Consider the following 21,151-nt stretch of genomic DNA (forward strand, 5'->3'; position numbering starts at 1 on the left):
ACCATTATGTCGCTTTTATGCAGTGCCCCCCCAAAACGACCTTGAAGTCTTCCCATTCCACAAAGGCATCAGTGGCAGTGCCAACATTCACAGAGAAATAATCTCCTCCATCAAAGAGGTGTGGAATGCACCATCTCTCAGCGCCTCCGTATGGAAGTGCCATGTAGGGATGGCCAGACAGGGACACCACCAACTTAGAAACAGTCAAGAGGGATTGTGATCGGACAACCTACACACCAAATACTCCACAGTCCTTGTCTTATTAGCTTATGACTGCAACACAAAAGGTCTTTTGAGGGTTTCCTGGTCATGGGCACCTGAATAATGGGAGTATTTCCACTCCTCCTGATGGAGTATATGCCAAGTATGGACCACCTGCACGTGTATTGCCCATTGTTGAAGGTGGTTAGTAGTGGCTGTGGACAAAGCACCTAAAACGGATGGAGAGCATCAGTCCTAGTCAACATCTGGGATAATGTTGAATTCCCAACCCCAAATGCAAGGAGAGAAAGTGTTGGAGAGCAGACAGGGCATGAGATTGTCTGTTAACAATAATTGGTTTGTGTTGGGTTCATCGAGCGTGGTTAAAAACAGAGGGCTCCCATCTAGGAGGACATCCATCACTACATAACAACCAATATGGTCAACTGAGGAAGTCTGCACTATGTAGGTAACACCCAGAGCTTTTCATATCAGTATCTCCCTGACATAATGAGAGTAAGTAGTGCCCAAAACTACCCCAACCCAATGTTTAACAAGTTCCTGAAGTTCCCCCTGTTCAAGGTGAGTGTACTGCAAAAAAGCTATGTGTATATTACTCAACTTCAGGAATGTATGGTCCTTGTACCTTTTGATTTAATTGGCCATTCCCCTAAGATTCCACGTTAAGAGATTATACTGAGGTCTAGTAGTATCCATTGTGGTTCCTATAGATCATAAAAGGTCCAAGACCTACCTGTACTTCCCAATAGCCCTTAAAACCCACCCTCCCAGTGTCACATTGGCCACAAAAGCATTCCAGCAGCAAAAAACTGTAGGCAAAAAGTACAGTAATATTAAACTCAACAACCATCCCAACACCCCTTCCCAGTTTGAAACACCAACGGGTGCTCATTCATACCCATTGTATTGCTCTAGACCAGAGGTCTTCAAACTTTTTTGATGGCGGGACCCCCGTCAAAAGTGTTTTAGGCATAAGGACCCACTCCTTACAAAAATTTCTAGAACTTGGTACTCCTCATCATCGACAATCATAAACATCCCCAATGCCCACTGCAAATCATTTTTACGGTGAGGAAATAATATGATACAGTGTTTAGCAAACCAAAGGTCAGTGAGTGTGAGGGCGTGGTCAAGGGTGTCGCAAAAAACAAAGGTGCTCATTTATGAGGAATTGGCGTGGGGCAGCGCCGCAAGTCTTCTGGCTACACTGCCCGACACCAATATAAAAGGGCAGGAATGCACAGTATTTATGAAATACAGTGCATTCATGCCCTTTCCCCCTGTGCTGGCGCACAAATTGCTGCCTAGCGCCAATGTGGGCAGGATTGTTTTTGTGGAGGAAGGGGCACCTTCCTGAACAAAAACAATCCTGAAAGGTATTTTCCTTGTTCCATGTGTGCAGCAGAGTGCGACACACATGGGAAGCCGAAAAAATGAGGAGAAATGAAAACATTTCTCCTCATTACGCCTGTGTACGTTTTTGGCACTGCTCCAGTTTGTGATTTTGTAAATCTGGGCAGCGTCATAACTTTTTATGCTAGTCTGGCGCTTTGCAGGATTAGCATAAAAAATGATGACGCTAATCCTGCAAAGCACCCAGAGGCCCATTGTAATCAATGGAAGCCTCTTTTGAACGCCTGCACTTAGCAGGCGTTAAATGCCAATGAAAATGGCGCAAAGAAATCTCATAGATTCTTTTGTGACATTTTTCGGCCCCTCCTAGCGCCGGAATGCCCCCCTTGCATACATTATGCCAGGCACAGCCATAATTATGCACAAGGGGTTACAAAGTGGCACAATACAAGCATTGCGCCATTTTGTAAATATGACGCAGCTTTTTTTCCCTTCCAATGCCACATTAGCGTAAAAAAAATGAAGCTAATGTGGCATTGGAACGGTGCAAGGCCAGCATAAATCTGGCTCTATGTAAATACAATCACAATTAAAGGCACACACTTCACTGTCCAGTTGTTAACTCTTCGCACTACCACTCAAAGAGAACAAATATTTGTCATCGCATAGCTTTGACTGATTCGATCAATTAAAGCCAGAACCGGCTCCAAAGCATCCTTTACATTTGTTTATTTTACCATTTACATTTGCAGATCAACTCCTAACTCACATTTACATTTCATTCAGGATGCAGGCTCAATGGCTTCTTTAGCTGTCTGTGCAGCTTCCTTTCACAGCAAAGGAGACTCAATCAATGAAAGTTAACAATCGGCTGCTGGAATGCGTGACCCCCTTTCCAGGGCTCTACGGCCCCCCTGGGGGTCGCGACCCACAGATTGAAGACCTCTGCTCTAGACAAAGTCCCTATTAATATGTGTTGAGATGCAGGGGATGATGTTAAATAATATCCACCGTAGGCAACAAGTACGAGTCCCACCCTGCCCATGGACAACAGCAGGGAGCCCATGCCACCAATAACTCAGACCAGGACATTGATAGGCTCTCTGTTAGAAATGGGGTCTTTGGTTAACAGCCAGGTTACCCCCTGTTCAAGCAAGGACCCTCACTCTAGTCAGGGTAAAAGAGAATCACCCTCAGCTAACCCCTTCTTACCCCCTTGGTAGCTTGGCAATGCAGTAGGCTTAACATCAGAGTGCTAGGTGTAATGTATTTGTACCAAAACACACAGTAACTTAATGAAAACACTACAAAATGACACAACACCAGTATAGAGAAATAGGAAATATCTATCTAAACACAACAAGTCCAAAACGACAAAAACCCTACATACACAAGTCAAGTTAGGAATTTTTAAAGATTAAACTAAAAAATAACGCTTAGAAACACAAAATGCTTTGATGAGGTGTTAACACGGCGTCATGACGGAGTTGTTCCCAACAAGCCGACACCAGCGGCGCCGGACACGGAGTCGCGTAGACCCCCCAAGTACAGTACCTTTGGTGAAGAGTGAAAACAAGTAGATGCATGGAGTCGGGGATCGCGGCGTCTGTGCGAGACGTTGAATCCGTGCACTTCGAGCGGCATCGGTCACGACGTGGTGCAGCGACTTCCACGGAGTCGCGGACTTCAGCAGGGCTGAAGCGGCATCTGGCCTGCGAAGGTCGTTGCGTTCCAGCGAAGATCACGGAGTCGTTGCAGGCAGCGTCACCAGATTCAGCAGCGGCGTCGGTCCGAAGTCGTCCGAAGTTGATTTCCTTGGATTTCCACCAGCTTTCCTTTCAAGGGCCCAGGGACTGGATAGGTCACCACTTGTCAGAGAAGGAGTCTCTCCAGAGACTCCAGGTGCTGGCAGAAAGAAGTCTTTGCTGTCCCTGGGACTTCAAACAACAGGAGGCAAGCTCTAAATCAAGCCCTTGGAGATTTCTTCACAAGATGGAAGGCACACAAAGTCCAGTCTTTGCCCTCTTACTCTGGCAGAATACCCAATTTCTCCTTTGAAGTAGGCCTACTTCAAAGTAAAGTCTCTTTTGAATGTGAAATCCGGCCTTGCCCAGGCCAGGCCCCAGACACTCACCGGTGTCGGGGACTGCATTGTGTGAGGACAGGCACAGCCCTTTCAGGTGTAAGTGATCACTCCTTCCCTCCCTCCTAGCACATATGGCTCATCAGGAAATACAGACTACACCCCAGCTCCTTTTGTGTCACTTTCTAGTGTGAGATCCAACCAGCTTAACTGTCAAACTGACCCAGACAGGGAATCCATAAACAGGCAGAGTGACAGAAATGGTATAAGAAAGAAAATGCTCACTATCTAAAAGTGCCATTTTCAAACACACAATCATAAAATCAACTTTACTAAAAGATGTATTTTTAAATTGTGAGCTCAGAGACCCCAAACTCCACAAGTCCATCCACTCCCAAAGGGAATCTAGACTTTAATTAGATTTACAGGTAGCCCCCATGTTAACCTATGAGAGGGACAGGCCTTGCAACAGTGAAAAACAAATTTAGCAATATTTCACTGTAAGGACACATAAAACACATTACTGTATGTCCTACCTTAACCATACACTGCATCCTTCCCTTGGGGCTACCTAGGGCCTACCTTAGGGGTGTCTGACATGTATGGAAAGGGAAGGTTTAGGCCTGGCAAGTGGGTACACTTGGCAAGTTGAATTTACAGTTAAAACTGCACACACAGACACTGCAGTGGCAGGTCTGAGACATGATTTTAGAGCTACTTATGTGGGTGGCACAATTAGTGCTGCAGGCCCACTAGCAGCATTTGATTTACAGGCCCTGAGCACCTCTTGTGCACTGTACTAGGGACTTACTAATGAATCAAATATGCCAGTCATGGATAAGCCAATTACATACACATTTTGTAAAGGAGCACTTGCACTTTAGCACTGGTCAGCAGTGGTAAAGTGCCCAGAGTAACAAAAACAATAAAATCAGATTCCAGCACACATCAACAACCTGGGGAACAGAGGCAAAAAGTTAACGGAGACCACGCCAAGGGTGAAAAGTCTAACACTCTCACTCGAGTGTATGGCATGTTGGACATGGGCAGACATTAGGCGACCGATAGTGCCACATCAGAGGTCATGTTGGTCAGTTCCAGGGCATCACGAAGGATCAAATCCGCCAAGGCCAGACCTGCATCAGCGTATTTCAGAGATGGTGTCAGTGAGGACTCCAGGGTACTAGAAGGTTCAGAGGTATGTTGTTCCACTTCAGTCACCACCAGTGCTTGTTCCGTAGATGCTTGCTCTCCAAGTTGGCTGCCCTTAGATAGTCCGTTGTACACTTTTGACCAACCAGAAACATTGTTACCATGTCACTAAGGGTGGCATCACCATGCCTCTAAAGCCAGTCCCACACCTCGGTCAGCGAGGTGTAAATTGTGGTGATGTTACAATGCATGATCTTAAGCCTGGCAGGAAATATGTGGGAAAAATGGATATTCAACTTACAAAGGCATTGTTTCACTTTGTAGAAGGATGCCCTCTTTGTTTTGCACTTCAGAGGTGTGATCTGGAAAAATGGTGAACCTGCTGTTTTCAACTGTCCGGGGGCCTTTCATATGAGCTACCTGTAAGAAGTGATGACTATAATTAAAGAGTCTCGCCACCACCAGTCACAGAGGTGAGCCAGGAGGGGGGTATAGGCAGGACCCTGTGGACACACTCAATTGAGAAGAAATTAGATTGATTGCCTCCTAGCACAGTATTAACCAATCAGTCTTCCAGAAAAAGTTCCATGCTGAGCCTTCCACACGTTTAGGGAGTCCAACACTATGAATATTATGCTAACACGAGCAACTTTCTGTGCCGTCTACCCTCAGACACAGTTATTTCACATCACCCTGCAAAGGCTTAATTTGTGCCTGCGCAGTTGTGAATGATGGGTGCAGATCAGCCATTGCAGGCTCATGGGTGTCCATCCTTTCCTTCAGGTTCTTATGATCAGTAGGCAAAAGACCCAAATCTAATGTAAGGGCTCCAACGTGGTTTTAATATCCATAATTTCCGATCTTGGAAATCCTCCTTGTGTGTTCATGCAGTGTTTGCTCCAATGTTGTGGAGGTTGCGGGCCTTGGGTCACAGTTGTCCACTCTTTGTCATCCTTAGAGGGGGTCTTGCCAGCCTTGGATTTGCCTATCATGGGTCCCTCTGCTATACTAATGTAATACTATGTGTAGACCAGACAGCTGTCCCAACCGATAACTGCACAAGCAGCAATAGCAGAGCAAATGGATGATTTTGCAGGCACCAACAATGAGTGGATGGGAGAGACCAAAGGCCCCAATGAATGCGTGGGTGGGAGGGGTTCAGGGAGCTGAAGGGGGAGGGCCTACAGTCCCAGTGGCAAAATAACATTGTAGGCACAAACAGTCACCAGCGCCTCTGTGGGGTGCAGGTAATGGGCATGCCCACAAGTACAATGGGGGCCTACAGACCTGGACAGAGGATTTGCACCATTCCCACAGCTCTGTCCTCACCAACACTGTGCATTACTGTCCACCAGCCACGTCTGGAAAAGCTCACTGCAGAGCCAAGGCAGCTGCTTTCCCAAAGTACAAGTCCCTATGCCAGGACAAGGTGTGTGTTCCGATTCAAATTGGGGCCCCTCCATGCTTGATGCCCCCACTCTCTCCACTGGGGCAGTGAATCACTACTCCCCCTCACCAAGGGGAGTGATCACATCTAGGCGGGTAGGGCTATCACATTCCACGTATTCCCAGCCACCCGTTCGGGAAAAGCTCCCTGCAGGGTCACGACAGTCGCCCTCAGTGTTCAGGTTATAATGAGCTGAGGCTAGTCTCCAGTCCTGGGATCCTGATAGCTGGATGCCCCCACTGACTCCAATGGGGGACTGCATTCTTACTCCCATTCACCACAGGGAGCAATCATGGCTGGGCACTCAGGGCCTCCACCGGCCAAGCACTCCCAGCTGCAATGGACTCGTAAAACAACGGACATTCATGATGGAGTAACCACATCTGCCAGATTCTAAATCACTCTCTTAATTTTTTGTCATTAGTGCTCTATGGGACCTTAAGTCTTGGATTTATTGGACAATATGCCTGGAAACATTAGGCTACAGAGAATACTGCTCTCAGAAGCTGCTTCTGCCATGCTGTTCTCTTTCAATAACACCCCGAGTTGCTGCACTGTGACAGCTTTTTGCGAACACCTACCTGTTTCCTAACCTACCATCTTGCTAAGAATGACAGTGGGTATAGTGTCATTCCTGATGTCCCCCTACCTTTTTCTGTTATTTTCCTAGATTATAATACAATAATGCACAGTGCATGTTCCCAAATAATAACTTTTTGTTCCTGCCTACTCCTCATTATCATTGTGCCAATGAACATTGATAACCCGTTCCTTGATATTTTGTTGTTTGTTCAAGCACAGGCACCACTTGACAAATGCAGTGAAGCCAAACCAATCCAAATGGAGAGTGAACATGATTAGATAATAGAGTAACAGGTAAGTAAATTAATTTTAGACTCTTGGATGCTGTCGAATATGGGATTATCTTTGGAGAATGTGCAGATAAAATTGAAACTGCTGTAATACTAATGTAGATGTTATAGAAGAGTGACTCCAATTTCTTTCTTTTAGGCAAATCACTTTGGGTGAAGATGGACAACTGAGATGTGTGCATGAACTCTCTCCCTCTAGTTTTTGTGAGTCAGATTAGTTACAGAACCTGGACCATCTTCAGAGATGTGTGAACTTGGGCCTTCATAGTGTCATCTAAAAGGTTCCACTTGATCAGCGAATGACACTTTAACAGAGCTGCCGAAAACCTTGGAGTACGAACCTTTGATGGAAATAACTGGACTACGTGATTCATGAACCAGTGGATTGTAATCATGGCGTCCACTGTGAAGCAGCTGTGGTCAGGAAATTATAAACTGTAAACTTGAGTTTCTTAAACATATTGTACAAAAACATTCAGAGCTACAAAATGCATTGCAAAGAGACAGAGCTTCAAAATACATTGCAGATGGTCCATCCTTATCTATTATCTGTACCCATGTGTTGGTTGTTGCAGACGCCTTTCTGTACAAGAATCGAGGCTGTATACTTGTATCTGGTGCAGGAGACGTAATGCAAACTTTAAAGCATCTGAGTTTGCCAAGCTTGCCTTAACACATTGTAATTGCGAACATAAATTCCATTATAGGATGAATGGCGTTTTAGTGATAAACTATAAATGTTTGCTACCAGCGGACAGAAAGAGTAGCTATCTTGTTATGTATGGCCAGCATTTTAATAATTTATTTTAACAAAAATTATGTATTCATACATTTTTTAATAAATGCACATATTTGAAAATGGAAAAACCCGTCAGTAAAAATTATTACTTACCTTGGGGAAAAAGCTCTGAAGAGGAAGGGTTACTCTGGACAAGTTCAATGGCACCTTGCTTTCACAGTTCATCACCCATTCTGTCTATTTGCTTGATACATATCAATAAGCATGGATCACATTACAAATGCATCAGGGTCCCATTTCCTTCTTTAACCAACATTTCCTGAGAGCAGGTCTACGTTATATGAGTCCCCTATTTCCAAGAATAAGCAATTTGAGCTTTGCTAATGCATTGGGTGTGGTTCAAGAGGGTTTGCCTAAAATGTACTAAAAAAATACAACATTCAGGTAAGATCTGTGCTTGAAGAAAGAGGTGCCTTTACTCTACACTCTCACTCAGAAACAAATAATTTCTACTTAAAGTTTATCGAAAATATGAAAATTATCTATATGTTTATAAGACATTTCTATTGCTTATAGTGGTGTGGTTGTTCAATGGGGGTTTGGCTACAAAATAGTTACATTTAGAGGTGGCGAAGGTGATTGTTGATGAAAGGTTGAATGCACTCACAGTTCGGTCCATACAGTCTTACATAGCATATAATTACACCACACATTTAAAGTACAACGCAAAAGGAGACAGACATTGTGATTTGCTCAAAATCATATGGACACTAGTTAAGTATCAAAATCAGCAATATGTCGGCATATGTTTTCACTTCTCAGCCGCATAAATGTCCTTGTTTCTAAATTCAAAGCAATCTTTGACATTTAACACCCTTTAAACTTTAGTGAAATAATGACAGCTAGTTGTCTTCTTGTTAAACTCATTACAACTACGTTATCTGTGAAAACGGTGACTGTCGCTGTCACATATTTTATTGCAGTGTTTTTGGTCTTCAGGTTATGTTGCGATGCAATATAAATGTATAGGAATATGTTTGTATGGTGAAAGGGATCACTGCATATTTACTACTAAGAACGCGTTTCATCTACGACAAACCTTTGTTCGGTGAGCGTTGATGAAGATAACACAAATAAGTGTGGGCTGTGAGCAATAAAAGGCAATACTTGCCCTGTTTAGTGATACTTTCCCAGTGCTTTCTATATTTTTACAACCTAAGGGAGGCGCTGTTTCTTTGGCTAGGGTCTGGGTACAATATATACTTAGAACCACACATCTCACTTAGCCCTATGCTAGTATCTTTCTTGAAGTACTTCACTCCTGGCTTGGAATGAGGAAATGGGAGTTGCACTAAGCTAATGGGTGAAGTTTAAAAGTATATTATTTGTGTAAAATGCCGGGCCAGAAAAACTTGAATTAAGAGGAGGTAAAAATTGGATGTCTTGGAAGAGCAGAAGTCAGCAATTGTGCATAAAGATGCTTGCATGAAGGGTGGGAAGACACAGTTAAGGGGCACAAAATCTGTGATATGTGACATTTTTCTAATTCCTGCACCTCATTTACAAGAGGCCTGCGCCGCCCGAAGTGTCACTTTTTATGAAGCTCTGGTCGTGCAAGCCTCACAATCATATTAGGCCTCACAATCATATTTATGAGCAATGCAACGCAAGTAATAATTGATCATTTATAAGCAAAATAAAATATGGCAGGGAATACAGCACAGTTCTGCAACTTAAGCCACACTCAACTCAGCTCTTACACATAGTGATTTTTATACACTTGGTGGGCACTTAAAATCCACCTCCTTCACAACACTTACAATTAACAAAACAATAATTCTTACGCTCTCTGACTGCTTGTTACAAAAATACATTCATGACATTTATTACGTACATGTTATCTAACATACACAATGTCCTTCGATCCTGCCCTGTGACCTCTATCAATATTTCCCCCTACACGTCTACCAGTCTCTGAAGTTTTACGTCCTGTCTCCTCCTTTCTGTCAGCCTTGAAACACAAACATCTAACGCTGTGTCTCCCTTTCAAGTCTGTCATGATTTACCCTTCTCCTTTCCTGATATCAGAAAGTGCCTCAGACTCTCCCTTGTGTGTGTGTGCGTCCTTCTAAGTTATCTGTGGTATGCTAAGCTGAATCATAACTGCTTTACCCTACACCTGGCTTCTCTTCTCATTCTCCTTTCTGTCACACGCGTTCCTTATTGGCCATTTTGTTCAAACCACGGCCCGTACTTTTCTCATATAATATAGACTTCTGCACATTTGTTTTCTAATTTGTGTGTTGACCAGAGTAGGCCCTCTGAAGTTTTCTTAAGGTCTATTACAAAAGCCACCCTGCGCAGCTTTGTTACGGGCTCATAGTTATGGAGTAAGACAAGGCGTTGGCTTACTCTATGCCAAGGAGGAGTTACATGGGCGTTGCGGTAGGTTTTCCTATGCAACAACCACGGGTTTTGACACATACCCAGATTTTCAAGAATCTGTAAACCTAGGAATGTGTCAAAACTATGCGACTCCCCAGGGGAGGGTTAACGAAGAGAAATAACGTTATTTCTCCTCATTTTGTCCTTTTTCTCTGTGTGCTGAATTCTGCAAAGAAAGAGGAAAATAACTCCATTGTTTGTTTTTGGAAGGTGTCCCTTCCTGCTCATAAAAATCATGCAAACACCACAGACACCCTTGGAGGCTTGCCTTGGTGCTTGGTGCAGTGAAACAGGCAAAAAGGACAGAAATATGTCGTAGGTCATTAATACAGCACATTCCTGCCCTTTCCTTTTGATGCAGAGTGGTGCAGAAAATAGTCTTGCTGCGCTGCCCTGCACCACAGTGTTTTAAATGAGGCTCTGGGTTTGTGCTAGAAGTTCCAAGCAGGAGAAGGCTTGGATTTTATTGCCACCTAGGTTGATTCACTGCTGGACTAGACTTGCCCCCTGACCTTAATCAAAGATGTAGCCACTTAATTGGTTCTCACAATCCACCAATGGGGCAAGGCTGGAAGCACTGGCTGGGAGGGGCTCCCAGAAATGGCTTCCTTTACTATGAGGTCCCACTGAATCAGCATAACAAAAAATCACCTAGCAGGACAAGACAGATTTTTTAAAAGAAAAAAGTATGTCCTTCTTTTCTTCAGCTGCTGGAAAAGTTATATTTCTGGTTATTCCTGCAGTCCTAGGGTCCTCAGTGGATGTTTTTAAGCACCAGAGGCTGCATTATGGAAAGGGCGCACCACCCTGGCCTGCACCATGGTGTCTCATAAACAAAGTGCACCTCTTGCAGACCAGGGCAGTGCACCCGATTACAATCAGCACACTTCCCCCAGAGAAAGTAGAGCCTTGCAGCTCCTCCTGGGAGCTGTGCATCAATGAAAGGCAGAACAGCTGTTTGGAGAAGCAGCTCCCTATTCACAGTGCAGGCTGTCCCCAGCATTCATTTTATAAGGGGCCATAGATCCCCCTGCAGGTGGGTGCATTAACTGTATCCTATTCCATAGGGATGACTGTGGGTGTCAGTGGGGCCCTTTTGGAATAGCCACCCTTTGGGGGGGGTGACACTATTTATGTGTCTTCTTTTTGTGGCAGACAGCTAATGTGCCTCCTGATGTTTTGTTTTTGCTTCTGCGCTCACATTAATAACACAGCATGAGCACAGAGGCAGCATATTTCCCCCATTAGCATGGGGTAATTCCCCAATGCTAATAAGGACATCTATATTATAGAAGGGACTATATAAGTGTATCTGGTCCCTTCAACAATAAAATGTCACAGAGGCTCAGAAAATGAGTGGATACATCCTTTAAGCCCTTGGCTTTCTTTCTGAAAGGGGTTCTGACAGTCCTACTTTCAAGATTGTGGGAGCACTTCCTTGATTTTCACATCTTTGTATATTGCTAAAAGACAGGCACAAAAATGAGATGCAAAGCGATCATTGTTTACAGTGCTTTTTAAAATGCATCTTGGCATCAAAAATTGATGTGAGGATGCATTTTGCGCTACAATATATCACAAGTGACAGATTTTCATGTAGAAGAATTTAACGGAATTTTGCTGAAATTATGAGTAGCTATGTGAAAGCAAATTTTGCACATTTCACACACCCCTACTGATTTACTTCTGCCCAAGTTACTTATGGCCTTTCTAATCTCACCAACAGAAAGTGGTTTGTCCAAGGCATCGGATGGCTCATTGGCAAGTGCTAGGAAACTGTTAGCGCATCAGACATTATTAAGTAAATTTAAAAGGAGACGCGAATAGGTCAATAGACCTTTTGACTGTGCTTCGAGTTTTTCCTACCATGAACCCTGAACCAATACAAATCCAAGCAAATAACAATCAATGACATCAATAATAAATAGGAGTCAGTAATTTCCACACACCATAACCTTGCAGTCATGAATAACCACACCTTTATGTAAAGGTTAGAATGTTTATTTCCCTATATTAACAATCCGAATGTCATGTAACTTAATCTCAAAATCAAATGATAAACATATACGAATAATACTGGCTGACCAAAGCGGCGAAAGACTCATAATCTAATCAAAGCTTAAGCTACTACACTTTCTAATGTTACAGTACAAATTAATAGCAGGAATAACTGTGCAAACAATATAACATACATTTAGATTCAACAAGGAAAAAACATCATCTGTTGTAACATGTAGCAAACTTCATAATTGAGAACCCTAACTAGCATCAGATTACCATTGCATGTTCGGTCTTCATGCAAAACAATCAGGTCACACAAATTTGGAAAAACACCTAACTATGACTCAATCAAAATTAGCGGTTGGTAACTAGAAACAAAAGCAAATAGACATAACAATCAGTAACGTCATTAGATACCTGTCCTCAATATGGTTCAGCAAGCTGTGACAGTCTTCGTCAATAGGACATCAGTTCAGTTAGCAAGGCGTCAGGATTCAGCATCAAAGTTCAGAATAAACAAAGCCTCTTTAAGCAGTTCAGGAAAGACTAATAACTAAATGTTTGGGAAGGAATTGAGAGTGGTGCGGAATGGCTCCTCTCCTCTCGGTGCAGTCCAACTAAGTTAGATTTCCTAAAACTATTTCTCATGTCATACTTTGTCAAGGAATTGCATGTTTACATCTAGTCCAATGAAACTAAAACCTCAAATCTACAATTTTACTTGTACATGGTTCATATGTCAATGATTGGCTCCTCTTCTCCTCCTCTCATCATTCGGCCCATCAGATATCAATATTGTTGCAGCTTATTTTCCAGTCAGTGCATCCATTGTCTTCTCCTGGGAAGGTCAGTCTTACACACATTACATTAAACATTGTTTCACTAGCAAGTACAGCATCTTCTAGCAAGCGGTTTCTCATGAGAACTAACTTCAGCTACGAGCACATGGTCAGGTCAGTGGAAAATCACAATTTAATTCTCTAAGCATCCATTTTATAAAATGCCTCAGAAATGCAGCTTGACATGAGGCTGTGCAACTAGGCCAAGACCTCGCTAAGTGAAAGCCTACGATTAATAAAGCTAATACATAATCCATAACCCATAATATGACATTTTACAACATTAATCAAACATAAGCTCAACATTTCATATTAATAAGCCATTAATAAGCACACTTCGTGAACATTGGCGGCCACTCTTGTGGACGTGTCTTCAAATGCATGCATTATTTTTCTTGGAGTTAATACATTTACTACACAAATTCAACACTCAAAATACGTGAATATTCATTAATAAACTCAGCGTTAACAATCCCTCCTCTGATGACTAAATATGTCATCACACAGAATCTTCCCACAAAATGTTTTGCTTCAGCTAAAATTTTGGCCCTCATTACGAACATGGCGGTTCAGATAGCCATGGTGGCATGGCGGTCTGAACCGCCACATTCTGAACAAGGTAGGGCCACTACAGGTAGCCAGGTAGCCTGACGATAGCGGATTACTTTATCCGACAGGGCAGCGCTGCAAACAGTGCTACCCTCTGGATAAACAACCCTTGTTTCTCCAGCCTTTCCCTGGTGGGTTGCCCCGCCAGGGAAAGGCTGACGGAAGGGGTGCTCCGGGGCCCCTGTGCAGTGCCCTGTCGCGTAGGTCACTGCCCGATTTACGGGCAGTGGTCTGCGCGATGGGTGCTGCTCCACCCGCTCCATGTGGAGCCGTCTGCAATGTCCCAGCCCTACATTCTGCTGGGCCGGCGGGCACAAACACTGTTTCCACCCGCCGGCCCAGCAGAATGTATATTATTCTGCCGGTGGCGTCTCAAGGAGGCTGGCGGTCTGTGATAAGATTGCCAGCATGAACACGGCGTGGTTTCCCACCGTGTTCATAATGACCCCCTCTGTCATTTCCATCCCCTTAAATCTTCGTTCCCTTTTTAAAAAAATTCCTAAACAATTTTCTTTTTTCATTTTTTCCCTCCTTTGATAATTTTTCCTATTGTTCAATTCGATCATCCTGTGCAATTTACATATTCCCCATGCTCCAACTATGCAAATTACAATAATCAATATCCCCTGTATTATTTTCAATATTATCCCTGTCCCAATGTTCCTGAGCCAATTTTCCACTGAAGCAAATTTTTCGCCAACTTTCTCCCAAACAACTAATTCCTTTAACTCTTTAAAATCAGCACTTTAATTAGTCAGATTAGTAAGTAAGCTTCCAATTTCTTTACCATTATCACGAATGAACAAATAGCAATGCTTCAAATTAAACATTTTGCAAACTCTGCCATCTTTTGCTAAAAGAATGTCTTACACAAGGCAGTTCTGAAGAGCCATAACTCTTTCAGCGACCATTTTTGTATCCATCAGGCTTATGGCTCCTGAAAAATTAGTCAGCATGTTATCCACAATAGTATACAACTTTCGAATCTTTATAGAATTCAGACCAACTCCCACTGAAGGAATCATTGCTCCAAATATATCTCCCACTATACCAGACGGAGACTCTCTCCTTTCTCTACTGTGGTGTAATTCAGTCAGTTTCAGTAATCTCTTCAAGCCCTCAAATTGAAATATCTTTTGGAAAACTATCCCCAAATAACATGAATCATACCATCCTCCTGGAAGACGGTAATAAGCACTAGGTCCACAAATGTAACATATATCAGGAATCACTGGATCCTGTCCATTTAACATAAATGTCCATTTACTCTGAAACAAAAACACTTATCTACAATCACTCATTCCCACAAACAAAGTGTCAGTGCTAGATTTAGGTTTACATACACAAAACTTCCCTAAATGTTGCACATCTAAAGCTAATTTCCCCAGTGTTTTTATTGCACTACAAGAATAATCATTTCTAAAAGTCCTTTTCTCTTAACCCTTTTCTGACTTCTCCTGTAATGCTTTTCTCCTGTCATCTGTGTGATCTAAGAAGCTCTTTTCTAATGGTGTAAGCAAACATGTCAAGTTGTTTCTGTGCACATAAGCTGTGCCAAAAGTTAAAGTAGGCTTGAAGAAACCCATCTCTAATACTATGTCATTGTCCTTGGCTGCTCCACTCAGGTACCTAATTATGGGGACAAACGAAAACACTACATCATAATTTGAATAGAAATACTTAATGTACTCTTGGTTATAGAATCTTGTTAGTAACAGACTTCAGATTATCCCACAAGAGGCAGACTATGATAGGTAACTCCTTCTTCGACTGATGAAGGAATCTGCGTGCACACATAACAATTCTTTAAATCCATCGTCTCAACATACTCACTCAATCAGAGATATAACACATTAGAAGAAAGTTCCCCTTGTGCATTATCTACTTGCAGATACTTCTCATCTAGCCTAAACTTCTCTATCACTGTTAATGCAGTAGTTGTCTCTAAAGCTGAAGTATGGTTGGTTTTAGTCTTCTCAAGAATAGTCATCCCCACAATTAATATCACACAGAATATCATGCACACAATTGCCAAACTAACACTCATGTATTTACAGCACCTGTTCTTCATGCCCTGCTGGCTAATGTTATCTATGATCTGTAAAGAATCAGATAGTAGAAGAGAAAAATGTGTAACTACGTAGCAAAAATAAAAGGGGAGGAGTCAAGATGGTGGCCAAAGCGGGCGCTTAAACCGTAGCTCTGCAGAGACCTCGGGGGAAAAACATCCTAAAATAACAAAAGCCAAGACCCAAGACAAAGAAAACACATCAAGAATGCTGCGGGGGTGCGGCGGATACCTCCGCACTCGACAGCTACAACCTGGACAACGGAAACAGAAAAGCCCTTATCGGGGCCTGAGCAGCTCTAAAGACCGGGTTCCTCGGAACGCGTCAGATCGTAAAAGGAGGTGATGATGCGAGCGATAGCTCCGAAAACAGGGTGCCGGAGGATCCCCTAAGTCTGCGGCAGTGGCGCAGGAGAACGCGCCCAAACCGGGGTGCCGACGAGAACGAAACCGACCCCTGCCTTAGGTCCCAACCACAGAACGCGGCTCGGAGGACCGCATCAGCTTCGGACATCGAAGGTGAGACAGCCGCTATTGGGACCTGGGGGGGCGCTGAGGCTGAGGCCCCTTAGAGCACGCAAGAGTGAAAAAAGAAGAGACTGCGCGAGCGATGGCACTGAGAACAAGAGACCAGTGAGGTATCCATGCCAGGAACAGTGGCGCAAGTACTGCGCCCAGACCTGGGAGTCAGCGGCAGAGAACCAGATACTCACCTTAGGCCCCAATATTGGAGCGCAGCTCAGGGGACCGAGTTGGCTTCGGACGGCACCAGTGGATCGGGGGCGGGAAGTCCCCGCAGGAGCCCCAGAGGATCTAAACCTACCATAACAACGGCAGGGACCCGAGACGTGAGGACACCCCAAGGGAACTACTAAAGGGGGTTGACCGGAGTCTCTGCGGTCGGCAGCCGTGCCCGAATCAGCGGAGAGGGGAGGATCGCGGCTACGACCCCAGAGCACGCCAAACAGATGGTAGAGGTAAACGCATGGGCAAGCGTACCAGGAGCTGAGAGTTGGCTGTTGCCGGGCCAGCGGCGGTGAAACAGACGCTTACTTTGGGCCCAGGACGTGGAACACGAACTGGATGGCCGGGTCGACCTCGGAAGGTGGTGGTGGACCTGGCGACCAGGAGACTCCGCGGGCCGATTAGTGATCGGAGCGTAGCCCAGCGGGGAGCTCTGGTACCGAGAGACAAACAACCACATCCACAGGGACAGAGAAGGAAAAGTGACGGAGACCCGAGAGGCCATGGAGAGTGAGCTTCCCTCATAAGCCATCATATTGACAGAAGTGGGCACTGGAGGTGACGAGATTTGCAATGAAGAGGTGGATGCTCACCTGGGGGCTACACTGACTCGTAACCGGGAACTGCGATCGACGGCCCATAGCACAGTCTGTGGTGGATGACATGGGAACCATTCATAGATACGTACTAATATTGAACGGCACCAAACCCGAATACACACCCCAAAAGAGAATTTGTAGCACTACACATAAGTTGGGTGAAGTATGCTGGATAATCCCCCCCATGAAATTAAAGATACAAACTAGAGACTCCCCTAGGTACATGAACCCAACCACAAAGAAATACCTACCAGTAGGACCTAACATGTAGAAGAGAAAACAAACGGAAACCTACATTGACAGTGAAATACCTTGAGTAATGTTTCACGGCACCTAACAAACACCGCTGGGCACCTTCCCGAAGGCCCTCTTGTTACTACCACGGTGAGACACAGAGCTCTAGAACACAGAAACGATGGGCAAATTTAAAGGCTCTAAAAATGCTGGCCCTAACCCGGACCAATCTTTGAAAGAGGGAGGAGCACTGGAAACCCTAGCGCAATTAGATGCCACACTGAAATTAAACTCCACTAAATTCGACAAAGTCCTTCAAGCTATCCTAGACACTAAAACGTCACTGGAAACTAGGATTGACACGATAGCTTCAGAGATTAACTTACTCCGAGCAGATCACCACAACCTAACGGAATGAGTAGAAGGAGCAGAGTCCTCATTTGCAACACTCCGCCCCACAATACAGGACCTACAAACCCAAATGAAACAGGTACAACTGGACATAACCGCCCTACACAGATGGGCTGAGGATGCTGAAGGGAGATCCCGTCGCAACAACATTAGACTGATCGGATTCCCTGAACAAGCTGAAGGCCCCAATCCCGAACTCTTTGTGGAAAAATGGTTGATCGATAATGTACTGGGCGGCGTCCCCTCGAAATTCTTCTCTGTTGAAAGAGCCCACAGGGTACCTGGCAAACCACCATGCCCGGGCGCACCCCCACGACCCATAATCTCCTGACTGTTAAATTTCAGACATCGAAATGCCATTCTGCAGCTCTCCCGCTCGCATGGTCCATGGCGACATGACAATGTGGAGATCTCAGCCTATCCAGACTTTACAGCCGAAGTACAAAAACAACGCAATTCTTTTGTCAAGGCGAAACAGCGCTTAAGAGAATTGAACTATAAATACGCATTACTATTTCCTGCAAAGTTACGAGTGATAGATGGTGAAGCAACACAAAAATTCAACTCACCTGAAGATGTATGGACCTGGCTGCAAGCAAAAGGCCTAATACACCAAACTTCGGAGTCCACAGAAAAAGCAACTTGGCTGACTCCACAAACTAAACAACGCAGGTGTAAGTCCAGCAGAGCGAGACCATCTCGAGCCCAAGCAGCCCGGGAACAGGAAAAGGCGATAAAAGAAACGTCACAGTTGATCAGCAACCCCTTCTTCGCCTTAACAGACAATCCCTTGATCGCCTCTGGTACAGACACAGGAGCCTCGCCGCCTTCTCAGGGCTCACTCGAGGAAGAAAGACCGATACTGACTCCACGCATGGCAGACAGCCTTTAAAACATTGAGAGTCTATGAACTAATTAGTTTACCGGAAATGCCGGACACCCGTAGCAAGAGGTTATACAACCTCAAAGTCACATAGCCTCATTGGGTCTTCAAGGCGAATTCTACAGTATATCACCTGAGGTCCACAAAGCGATACCCGCTTGGAACTCAACGCTTATCGCCCTCCCCAGACATAGGGGTTGTAGGCACAGCACCTTAACCAAACGGATAAGTAACCACTGCAGATATTTTATGTAAACTAGTTATATATTTAGGGTATTTTGGCATGATACTTAGCATAGATCAAGCCTGGGTTCTGGGAGTTGTTCCGCATGTTCCTATAGTTTTTAAACACTTGGTGACTGGGAAGGATTTGGACAAATGGGGGGGATGGGGGGCGAGAGGGAGGACACAGAGGGAAGACACGTCTACTCATAGCCAATGGCTACAGAATATAATATGGTAACTTGGAATATCCGAGGCATGGGTAATCCTATTAAGCGATACAAAGTATATTTCTATCTTAGGAGACACCAGACGCACTTTGCCTGCCTACAAGAGACACACCTGACTCAGGGGGAACTACTTAAATTAGGCCGTCGCTGGAGGGGCCAAATCTATGGCACAGGATACTCAGCTTACTCTAGGGGTACATTGATTTGAACAGCGCCAGAAGTACTGTTCCTTAAGGGTAGGACACACATCGACCACAAAGGGAGGTACGTACTATTAGAAGGCCAATTAAATGGTCGCCCCATCACATTGGCTCAATATATGGCCCCAACACTGCCCAAGGACCCTTCTTAAACAAACTATCCCCAACACTACTTCAGGACCCAAACGCTCCTAGCTTATGGGGGGGAGACTTTAACTGTATTCAAAATACCACGCTAGATCGATCGATCCCTCCCTTACTGAACACCCCAGGCCTACAAACCACTAGACAATTTCAACAGTGGTCGCAGTGGATGCATCTACATGACATCTGGAGACTACAACACCCTATAGATAGGGAATACTCTTACTATGCGCCAGGCTATCAAATACACACAAGATTAGATTATATTTTCTGTGACTCACTCATGTGGCCCGACATTTGGGGGTCTTAATACTTGGGTAGGACCTTATCTGACCACAATCTTCTTAAAGTTGTGTTTGGGTGGGGCCAATCCAAATGAATAGTCCCAATGTGGAGACTACACGCTGAAGCTCTGCAGGACATAGCATACAAAACTAAGATAGGCAATGTCATTACAGAATATTTCCAACACAACAAGGGATCGGTAGAAGACCCTAGAATAGAGTGGGACGCGATGAAAGTGGTTATACGGGGCCAAGGTATGTCCACTTCGTGGGGAGTGAAATCGACCCTCACACACAGTGTCTTAACTCTCGAGCAGGGGATACGTCAACTGGAAAAGGAAGCTATATCCGACCCTCAAGCACGACGACTGTTGCCAGCTCAACGCTCCCAATATTGAGAAGAATTGAGTAGACTAGGGAAAGTAGACTATAAAGCATACCTGGCCCAACAACATAGGGAAGGTGACAAACCGGGACAAACGTTGGCCTGGCTACTGCGATCAGAAATTCCACGCATAGTTGTGGGAGCGATCAGGAATGATAAAGGGGAAGTGGTCAATACACAAGAAGCAATCAATGACGCCTTCGCACAATACTATAAAAAGTTGTATAAGACACCACCAAGCCCTGCTGCTTTTCACGGGCACCCAATACTACATGACCTTCCCCTCCCCACCATGGCGCAACAACAGAAACAAGAGTTGGAACACCCCATACAACTAGAGGAAGTGAAACCAGCAATGCAACAGATGGCCAGAGGGAAGACTTCGGGCCTTGATGGATCACCGGTTGAGTTTTACACCATATACGGGACCATCCCAGTGCCCAGGTTACTAGAAATGTATAAAGAGTCATTTCGGCAAGGTGAACTTCCGCCCTCGCTAAATGAAGCTCTTATCGTGGTCCTTCCTAAACCTGGTAAGGACCCTCTGGAGATGGGCTCATATCGACCACTATCTATGCTTAATATAGATTATAAAATCCTAAGTAAAATACTTGCAAATACACTATTACCACTGCTCCCTACCTTGATTCACCCTGACCAAAGTGGTTTCATACCAAATAGAGCCACCTATTACAACACTAGACGACTATGTCACATTATAGATGCAGTCTCTTACGGTCTAAGGGCACCCACTAGCGGCGTCCTTGGACTACGAAAACACATTTGATACAGTTGGTTGGGCTTATTTGAAGTGGACACTCAGACGCTTTGGGCTAGGCCCCCGATTTCTGCAGTGGACACAGCTGCTCTACACTGCCACCCAGGCGAGAGTCCGTACTGGTCATCAAATATCTAGCGGTTTCCCCATTCAAAGGGGGACGCAACAGGGCTGCTCGCTGTCCCCGGTACTGTTTGCCTTGGCCAT

At 44.6% G+C, this 21,151-nt stretch overlaps 1 long non-coding RNA gene across 1 annotated transcript in view; it reads left to right on the top strand.

Moving 5' to 3' along the window:
- Window positions 1-7,970, top strand: part of LOC138297094 (uncharacterized) — a 637,371-nt gene extending 629,401 nt beyond the window's left edge. The window contains exon 4 of the long non-coding RNA XR_011203922.1: window positions 7,269-7,970. This is a non-coding gene — a long non-coding RNA (uncharacterized lncRNA). The remainder of the gene's footprint in view (window positions 1-7,268) is intronic.
- Window positions 7,971-21,151: the final 13,181 nt, after the last annotated feature.

Source organism: Pleurodeles waltl, chromosome 1_2 (assembly GCF_031143425.1).
Source record: "Pleurodeles waltl isolate 20211129_DDA chromosome 1_2, aPleWal1.hap1.20221129, whole genome shotgun sequence".
In the NCBI taxonomy this organism is placed as follows: Eukaryota; Metazoa; Chordata; class Amphibia; order Caudata; family Salamandridae; genus Pleurodeles; species Pleurodeles waltl.